Here is a 10964-nt window from a genome sequence, read left to right as displayed (position 1 = left end):
ACTTTTATGATATTGTTGCAACTTATTATGCTTAATGCTTGTCACTAGGGCCTGAGTGCCATGATTTCAGATCCGAACATGTTATTGATTCATGATGATATTCATTGTTTTATGATCTTACCTGCAAGTTGTATACACATATTGTTGTCCGGAACCCGAGACCCCAAAGTGACAGAAATTGGGACAACCGGAGGGGAAGGCTGTGATATGAGGATCACATGTGTTCATGGAGTGTTAATGCTTTGCTCCGGTACTCTATTAAAAGGATTACCTTAATTACCAGTAGTTTCCCAAGAGGCCCGACTGCCACCGGCTGGTAGGACAAAAGATGTTGAGCAAGTTTCTCATTGCGAGCACGTACGACTATATACGGAACACATGCCTATTGTTGTTTAGTACTTGGATACTGTTTTATTATTATCTGCAAATGCCTTGTCTTGATTATTACATGAGTTATCTGATCCATGCAGTGCCCGTTCATCCATCCCTATGCCTACAGTATTTTAGTCCTGCTGTTTACTATAATCACTACTGCTGTCGTTATTACACTGCTGCTTCTATTTCACTACTGCTACTGCTATAAAACTGTTGCTACTGATAAACTCTTGCGAGCAAGTCTGTTTCCAGGTGCAGCTGAATTGACAACTCCGCTGTTAAGGCTTACAAATATTCTTTGGCTCCCCTTGTGTCGAATCAATAAATTGGGTTTTACTTCCCACGAAGACTGTTGCGATCCCCTATACTTGTGGGTCATCAATAGCATGGCCAAAGGCTCAATTTTATCTTATTGTACATTCATGAACTTCAACCATAAATGCATAAAATACATCACAAATATCAACAAGTGATAGAATATAGTTGGGATGCTTTGAGAAAGGAAACAAGTATCACAAACGAGGATACCAAAAGAAATAACTCAATTTGCACTTTCATCGATATTTCACATGTGAGAGGCTTGAGGAATTGATATGCAATAAAATTGCTAGATAGGCATAGATGGGATGGATGAATCATGAGCATGATTTTATATACTTCCCAACATATGTGCTCATCTCAGTTTACTCACATTTGCAATAAAGAGCTTTCATTAAAATCTTTGCAAAAAGAATAATATTTGCAAATCAAGAGATTCATGCCAAGATGCAACCACATGGTTGGATGCTAGAAAAATATGCATGAGGAGATACTTGTTACCGAGATAGCATTGGTGTGGATCTATTAGATAGGAGTTCGTTGATCATCCTAGCTTGCCTCAAATTACCATTGTGTCACCACTTCTTCCTAAGTGTGAGACAAGCATCCAATGTATCTCCTTGTACCTAAAACAAAATTAAGCACAAAATGGTTCCCAAACTAATTGGGTCCAAAGTAGTTAGGTACACTACAACATATAGGACAAACTCCATTAAACTATGTGCATATAGATATGAAATCGAATTTCATGCACATCTTAATCAAATTAGGAGTTGATGGAGTTTACCCTATATATTGGATCAAAGAAAGTAACACATGCCATAAGATATACATATATTAAATATGCATGCACAAGAATTTCAAGAACCAAAGGATGATACAATTTGGACAAAACACCAAATAAATCAAGAGACAATGGTTGTCGAAATTATATCAAAGAATCAAATCAACACAAGATTGACTCCAAAGACTTATCTCCTTATAAGAAGCTAATTAAATCCCAAAATAAAGGAATGAGATAACCAACTCCCAAGAGAGCAAGGTTCCAACAAATAAACCAAACCCTCAACACTTTTTATGATGGCACAAAGTACCAAAAAGAAAATTTCTGTCTCCCAAAACCAAATTCTTGATATTGATCAAGAGATGTTAAGAATTCTAACAAATATAGGAGAGCTCCCCCAACATTAGTACATTATCTAGGATTTTGCATATGAATACAAAATGCACAAAATTAGAATCATCACACTACCTATATCTACTAAAAATGCTAAGAAAATTTGAATAGATAAATTAGATCCATAAGATGCAAGGAAGACACATGGGAGTCAAAGCACAAAAAATCATGGCATTAAATAAGGAAATTAAACACAAGAGTCAATGTAAATATGACTAATAAATATTTACCTCATAATAGATTGCCAATTTTCCGAGTACAAGAGGTATTATGAAATATTTCCCGGTGGTAGTTTGTAAGTATACGTAAGATCAACAAATAAAACATATGGTAAAAGATTAGATTTGACCATCATGCAAAGAGAGTTTCTTGATAGCTTCAATTAGTCATACCAGTATGGAAAGCAATTAATAGTATTCATACCAACATGCAAAACAATTAATAGTATGACTTGAAGCACATGGTTTTCCAAAAATGTATTGAGGGACATATTGTCAAAAACCATGCCAAGAAAAACTTTCACAAATAAGATCCACAAATATATTAGCAATGAAGCCATTTAAGCAAATTGGAACTTGTTTGAGCAAACATGCCACATAGGAGAGAGATAATTTACAATATCAATTCTATGTGACCTCAAATGTTCACATTTTCTAGGCTTGTAATATGCACAAAGCTTATTAATCCCCCATAATGTGATAAGGAATTTAATTTCACAAGAGGCAAATAAGATCCAACTAGAGATATTAATGGACATTAGAATTTGAATTTCTCATGAAGATGACATACCACATAGAGACTAGATAATCTTGCAATATCAATTCTATTTGATATTCCTCATGTACACATATTGTTAGGATTGTGAAATTCCCAAAGGCATATCACTCCCCCAAAATGTGATAGTCCATTATCTCTCATAAGAGACATATAAGATACAACAAGATGCAAAGAGGCTCCAACTCAAACACAAATACATGGTGTGCAACCCAACATACATAGACTTGATTTCTCCAGAAAACCAAGTAGGAAGCACAACATATACAAACATATGTTAGGAAAAAAACTAACACATGCAAAGGGGCGAGTAACTTTCAATATAAATGAGTTGAGCACATGTTACCGCAAGGAGGAACATTGGATATATGATAGCAAGATAACCAAAAGACTTGGCTTGATATAATATAAATGTTGAAGATCCCTTAATTCATCATGATGTAGTTAAGTCTCCAATGCCCTCCAACAAGCACCTATTGATCAAGTTTTGGATTGTTGGTCCCCAACAAAGTTGGGTCCTAAGAGGTTAGTCACAATAGGCTTGGCAACCCAAATGGTTCTTTTCTTGACACCACTTTGAGCACCAACATATTTGCCAAACACATTGCCACCCTCATCCTTACGAAGAGAATCAACATCATCAATGGTGATAGAGTTGGATCAGGTACTAATAGTGCAAAAGGAGGAGATGTGGCACTTCTCACGGCATATGTAGAAAGTTCTTTTCTTATCTTTCGTCTCACTAGATTTCTCCACAATGGGAGCATTGGCTTGATTCTTCTTGGGAAGTGGACTTTCTTCAACTTGAGGTTGAATATAAGTTTGAGCTTGAGACCGCTTCCCTTTTTGTTTCTTCTTCAAAGGGCAAGATCTAACATGGTGCCCTTCAATATTGCACTTGAAGCAAACAATCTTGGCCGGGTCTTTGACTTGTACTTGGCCATTCTTCTTGTTGTTGTTCTTGGACTTGTTCTTGTTGTTGGATTTGAATCCAAGTCCACTCTTGTCATTGGGGGATTGTTGCACACTCAACATTGTGTCAAGTTTGCATTTCCCTTCATGACTCTTTACCAAGTCGTTCTTAAAAGAAGTGACTTTGGCCTTGAGCTCTTTGATTTCCTCTACATGGTTAGTAACAACACAAGTACTAGAAGAAGTAGAACCTTCATTGTTAGAGCAACAAGGCAAGGAAGATAATTCATCACAAGATTTAGCAATACTATGAGTGGATGAATTACTAGGACTAGCACATGGCAATATAGCATTTTGAGTATCATGGCCACAAGACAAAGCAAGCATATCATCATTAGATTTATTCAAGAAACTTACACATGATATGCAAGGACTATCAACACAATCATGTAAATCATTTCTAGTGCTAGATGTGTTTAAGTCCAAAGATGAAACATTGCAATGAGATATAGATGAAGGATCATCAATAGTAAGCTCAACACCAACATTGCAATTTCCATCACCACTCACCATATCATTACCTTGTGTCTTGCCACACATTGGTGAAGTGGATGAAGATGAGAACTCATCACGACTGGAAGTGGAAGCAATACAATCATCCTCAATAATATTGGACACATCCTATTTATCTTGAAGCTTTGTCCCTAATTCATGATGTCACATCCCGAAATTTTCAAAATTTTGGAATGTAAAATTAAAATAAATTTGATGCTTGATTATTTGAACTTGATTGAAATTTCACAAAGAATTAAAACTTTTTAAAGTTATTTACAAATTAATTTCAAAATAGTGGTTTCAAAGACTTCTGATTTTAAAGTATTTTCAAAATCAAACATATCCTTGCTTTCAAGATTTTCAAATCCTTAATGCATTTTTATTTGAGAAAAAAAAACGCTAGAAAACTCTATTTACAAAATATTGCTAAAGTTGCCAATTAGGCCAAGTGCATATAATTGTTATTTTATTTTCACAAAGGGATATTAAAAAGGTTTTTTTTTTTGCAAAATATAGAGTTTTCATAAAACTTGGTTTTCAAAAGATTTGCCAACAATACACTAATTTGTTCGGAGGTTTTGAAACTTATAAAATCTTTTATTTAATAAAACAGTTTAAACCCTAAAAGGCAATATAGCCACATAGACATGTATGTCAAATTTTGGTTTTATAAAGTTTATATTTTTGTTCCAAATTTCATATCATATTGAAGTATTTTTCATAACGAATCTAACGGTACCTTATTTGCATTTTTCCGATTTTTTTTGAAGCACCAAAGTGTATTTCCAATTTTGTTTAAAAAAAAAACAAAAACAAAGGACGCGGCCGACCAAGCGGCCCAACGCCTCTCCGCGGCCCAGCAGCCAGCGCCGCCAGCGCGGCAGCCAGCACCGCTCGGCCCAGCTCGCCCCTGCCCCGGCCCATCTCCCCGCCGCCTCGCCCCGGCCCAGCTCCGCACGATCCAGCTCCCGCCACGGCCAGCGCAGCAACGCACGGCGTATCTGTTCCTATTCTTTTCTTTTTTAGTCCCACATCGCTTCCTTTAAGGAAATCTCCTCCAGCTTACGCCTATAAAAAGGACCCCTGGGCAGCCCAAAAGCACACCAAGCCCGACGCCTCCTCTTTTTTTTTTTTTCCCGGGCGCAGCACGCACGGTGCAGCGCTGCTGCTATTTCGTTCCGCGACACAGCTGTTTCGCGGCAAACGCCGCGAAGGACTCGACGCATCCCTCGTCCGGTAATTATTCTATTTTCGCTCTTTTTCGTAGATTGTAGTATGCAACTTCGCAATTTTATTTTGTTAGATCTACACTTCCGTTTAGAGTAGTGGTTCTTCCGTTAAGTTTGTAATTACATCCTCTACAACTTTCATGTAGGAAGTTTTTCCATCCGAGCAACTTGTCCGGACAACTTTTCGTACACCATTAGAACAATAACCACTTAGGTCTAGTTTTATAAAATTCATATCTTAAGTTCTATCCGTCGGATTTCGACAAACCTTATACCGTTAGAATCAGCAAATCCCGTAGATCAGCTTAGACATATTGTGTGGCAGTTTCGCCCACTTTATTTTCGCGGTACCACTTTGTTCTCGCAACATCATCTATAAAATAAATCCTACTAACTTTTTCCGAGAGATTCTTCTGGCGATACGCTTGAAATGGAATTCTCTACAACTTCCGTGTAGAAAGGTCTTCCATCCGGAGAACTTCTTTTAATAAATTTTCACGAAAAGTGTAGTCCTATAACTGGTTTCGATATAGTTCCTTTAGCCAAATTGATCCTTAGGATCATACCCATCTTTCAGAACCATTTAGACTTCTTTACCATGTTCAACGATAATGCATGTCCTACTCTTAGTTGTCTAATTCACCTTGTTCAAATGACAATTGAGCTATTTGAGTAAATGGTGACCAATCTTAGCTATAGATTTTCCCATGTACAAGTGTTATGTTGAGTCACTATACTACATAGCAAATGTTTTGAACCCTTGATATCCATTAGCATCTTTAACCCACATCTTCAACATCATTTATGCATATTTAACCTCATGCCCACTTAATCTTATTGGCTTATATTGAAATATTCAATTTACAAATGAGTTAATTGAGTAATGCAATATATCACAAGTTCATACCCAAGCCTATGTGTAATTCATACTAGTTTGAGTAATTGTTGTCACACTTATTCAATAGTATTGTTGTTGCACTATTTGTCACTTATGTGATTCAATTCACATAAGCCGTTCCGAACTCTTTTCATGCTTTTGTAAAACATAAGGATTCTTCAATTATATCTTGGATGATCCATTTCTTCTAATCATGTGGCTTGGCCATTCCAACAGCCCAAGACCATACCTTGCAAGCCAAACCTCATGCCACACCTTAGTACCATAGAGCGATTTCCGATTGTTGTCTTGTTTGATTATGATGTTGTTGTTGATGTTGAATGGTGTGTTTATGTTGTGCTATATTTTACATTATAGTTTGTACGGAGAGGCACGTATTTTGATTAAGAGAAGTGAACGCGCTTCGACTACCAAAAAGGCAAGTGACATTCAAATCCTATCTATTTTAATTATGCATTAGTGTTTTTCAACCTAGTATGCATGGTAGGATTTTGTTTTCAAAAGTAAAAGATTATGCTATGCTTAGCAAATCCTAGTAGTGTGTAGCTACTCCTGAACCCATTGCTAGGATGCTTAAATTTTTGCTTTGCAACATCAAATGCCAAATGATGTTTCGTTATTTGGTTGTGAGTGATTGAAAATTTAAAATTAACAACCTTAATGAAACACACAGGTGGATTGGTTGATTGGTGGGCGGCTGCTCAGGTCCACGCCCCGAGTGGGCTAAAGTGGTGAATCCCTGAGAGTGCGCATGTTGTAGAGTGGTCGCTTTTGACTGCACACCTGGTTTTCACCAGGGGATCGTGTGGGGGTTTACTACCTGTAAGGTTTTAAGCTTGTGAGTTCCACTTGTGGTTGGCCACCCAGGATTAAAGAGATTACTATGTCATCCATGTTTTAGTTAGCTTCCAGTGCAGCCTTATGGTATTATGGGCTCTGCCGGGATTAAGTAAGTTGTGGGGGTTCAACTTGTGGCTAGACAGCGGGTGGAGGCGACGGCCAAGGGAACGGGTCTAGTTTGTATGGTTGAATTCTTCTTCTGAAAGATCTTGTCTCATTCTTCTCTTGGGAAGGGTGGGTCGTAAGGTGAAAGTGCACAACCTCTCGAGAGTTAAACCTAAGATCTTAGCCGTGTCCCCGGTTACGGACAATTTGAGCTTCTAGGCAAGGAATGTACGGAAGAATCTCATCATTGTTTTCTGAATGTATTTAAAATTTGATCAACCTTGAAAAACTCATGGGAGATGTAACCATGTGATTATTCTAAAACCCATGGAGGATTTAACCATGGTGTGATTTCATAATGTCATTCAAAGGATTTTCAAAACGTTTTGTTTTTAAATAAAATGTAGGATAAAATTGGCTTTATGCAAATATGCCTAAACTCCACTTGCCAAATATCATGTAGATAGTCATGCCTAAAAACTGCCACCATATAAGTGTCATTTGCCAGTACATCATTGTACTGACCTCCATTCGTGGGGCTGCATATTCAAACGTGCAGGATTTTCTGAGGAGAAGTACGTGGTAGGATCTCGAGTCTACATTCCAACATGACTGCATGTGGCACATGAAGATGATGAAGGCTCATTGATGATATACATTTCCGCTGTGTTTGTTCTGAACATTGTTGAGCTAGTCTATCTGACTATGCAATTTGTAAGGTTTTACTTTACCCTCTGGATCAACGATGTAGTAATTTGATACTATTGCAATGATTACTATATTTTGTAATGTGTGTGCTATCAGTGATCCCGGGAATAGCACTATACACAGGTATCTTGCCTTTATTAAAAGGTAGGGTGCTACAGAATGGTATCAGAGCATAGTGTTGCCTGTAGGATCGAGACCCTAGGTTTGGATTAGAAATAGGAAGACCCTAGGATGAAAATTTTCTCCAATCCTATTTCAAATAAAAAGATGTTTGGATTTCGAACCTCTTGTATTCTCATCTACTTCATATTCAAAATTGTTTTCCTCTCACCTTAGATGTCCCACTTCATAAAAACCATCAAGGAGGTAGAGAAGATAACTTGTGCATGAACTGAGGGACTGATGCTTCATATGAAAATTTTCAATTCCACAAGAAGTGTTTCATGGAAGACCAATGAAGACACTTGAAGAAAGACTTCGATGCAGACAACACAATACACGAAGATACACCAAAGGAGTAGAACAGAAACTTGAAACATCCAAAGCAGAAATAGACCAGACCACCATTAACTCTCTTTTTATTGAAACAACGCTAGCATTGGAAAGTATTGATCTTACCAAATTGAGGTATGACCATACTAGTTATTATGTGATTGAAACATATTGCTTGATGCTTGTTAGATATTATTTGTAAGATGTTTTGCCTTGATCTGATGTGTTTGGGTAGTAAATCTTCTTTAAAATCTTTCTATCTATTCTCATCTATACCCAACCTAGAGAATGTTTTCTCGACAACTTTCCCTGAAGACAACAGTAGTGAAACCAACCTTGATATTTCCTATCAAGACGAAGAAAATTAGAGTGAGAGAGTTACGCAAAACTCTAGTTAAGGATCGATAGAGGTGTTTTTTTTCAAAACAAATAATGGGGATTGAAACATTGATTCAATTCTCCATGGAGGTTTTTGTCAAACTTGTGAGGTTGACCAAGAGTTAGAATACGAGATACACCAAACTGTAAACAAGGAAATGATTGGGTGCGACATGGATTGGCCCCCATGACGACTACTCATATTTTTCGCCCTTGTTATGAGGAATGGTAAATCTTGAGAGACATACCTACAAAAGAGATGTCGACGAATAAGCCTAAACCTTAGGGTGGATAAATATTATACCCTTATAGTAGGCAAGTGCTGCCAACCGTAGGACTACGGTGAGAATGAACATCCAACTACTGGATGAAGATAGTGGAAGACCGTCGAAGACACCAATAAACAAAGATGAGGAAAGTCGGGAAGTCCTCTCATCTTGGTCTCCTAATAGACCCAAGGAGTGACCATCAATGTCAGAAGTAGTTTAACAACCAATCATCTGGATTAGAAGCCCTTTTACGAAGGAAACCTATTCGACTCACCTTGGAGAGATATGTTGTTCACTATAGGTGAATAAACATTCGCCTATTCGATTTTAACTCAGAAGCCATAGGCCATAGATGTTTTCCAAAGATGACCTGAGGTCAAGTCTTATCCTCGGGTGTGCCAAGTCATATCCAAGATGAGCTTAGCTTAAACCCAAGACCTAAGACTACCTAACAAAAGTCTCTTTTAAGGGTGGTAGAAGCCGTACCCTTGGATTATGGTTTTACACCAGATACTGCATGAGATAGTTTTTGGAGAAGGTATCACAAGGAGTTTCCCATGAGTATACCCACGAAAAAAAATAGAACCCATGGGAGGAGTACTATCATATGAATGGATGGTATGATCGTATATGGTTTAGTGTAGCCTTTTCAAAGCCCAAGAAAACTTCCGAAATCTCCTCGGAGAAGTTCGAAAAAGAAGCAATAGTGAAGACGAACCTCCTAGAAGACATGAACCCAAAACCTTTTCTTTCTAGCCTTTCTCAAATCTCGAGGACGAGATTTCTTTTAAGGGTGGTAGTCTGTCACATCCCGAAATTTTCAAAATTTTGGAATGTAAAATAAAAATAAATTTGATGCTTGATTATTTGAACTTGATTGAAATTTCACAAAGAATTAAAACTTTTTAAAGTTATTTACAAATTAATTTCAAAATAGTGGTTTCAAAGACTTCTGATTTTAAAGTATTTTCAAAATCAAACATATCCTTGCTTTCAAGATTTTCAAATCCTTAATGCATTTTTATTTGAGAAAAAAACGCTAGAAAACTCTATTTACAAAATATTGCTAAAGTTGCCAATTAGGCCAAGTGCATATAATTGTTATTTTATTTTCACAAAGGGATATTAAAAAGGTTTTTTTTTTTTGCAAAATATAGAGTTTTCATAAAACTTGGTTTTCAAAAGATTTGCCAACAATACACTAATTTGTTCGGAGGTTTTGAAACTTATAAAATCTTTTATTTAATAAAAGAGTTTAAACCCTAAAAGGCAATATAGCCACATAGACATGTATGTCAAATTTTGGTTTTATAAAGTTTATATTTTTGTTCCAAATTTCATATCATATTGAAGTATTTTTCATAACGAATCTAACGGTACCTTATTTGCATTTTTCCGATTTTTTTTGAAGCACCAAAGTGTATTTCCAATTTTGTTTAAAAAAAAAACAAAAACAAAGGACGCGGCCGACCAAGCGGCCCAACGCCTCTCCGCGGCCCAGCAGCCAGCGCCGCCAGCGCGGCAGCCAGCACCGCTCGGCCCAGCTCGCCCCTGCCCCGGCCCATCTCCCCGCCGCCTCGCCCCGGCCCAGCTCCGCACGATCCAGCTCCCGCCACGGCCAGCGCAGCAACGCACGGCGTATCTGTTCCTATTCTTTTCTTTTTTAGTCCCACATCGCTTCCTTTAAGGAAATCTCCTCCAGCTTACGCCTATAAAAAGGACCCCTGGGCAGCCCAAAAGCACACCAAGCCCGACGCCTCCTCTTTTTTTTTTTTTCCCGGGCGCAGCACGCACGGTGCAGCGCTGCTGCTATTTCGTTCCGCGACACAGCTGTTTCGCGGCAAACGCCGCGAAGGACTCGACGCATCCCTCGTCCGGTAATTATTCTATTTTCGCTCTTTTTAAGTAGATTGTAGTATGCAACTTCGCAATTT

The 10964-nt window shown here is 37.8% G+C and overlaps 1 long non-coding RNA gene across 1 annotated transcript; it reads left to right on the top strand.

Moving 5' to 3' along the window:
• Positions 1-6511: 6511 nt before the first annotated feature.
• On the top strand, positions 6512-7990 carry LOC139838927 (uncharacterized). The gene is made up of 2 exons (XR_011756734.1): positions 6512-6656; positions 7743-7990. It is a non-coding gene; the product is annotated as an uncharacterized lncRNA (long non-coding RNA).
• Positions 7991-10964: the final 2974 nt, after the last annotated feature.

Source organism: Lolium perenne, chromosome 4 (genome assembly GCF_019359855.2).
Source record: "Lolium perenne isolate Kyuss_39 chromosome 4, Kyuss_2.0, whole genome shotgun sequence".
In the NCBI taxonomy this organism is placed as follows: Eukaryota; Viridiplantae; Streptophyta; class Magnoliopsida; order Poales; family Poaceae; genus Lolium; species Lolium perenne.
This window is presented reverse-complemented; position numbering and strand designations above follow the sequence as displayed.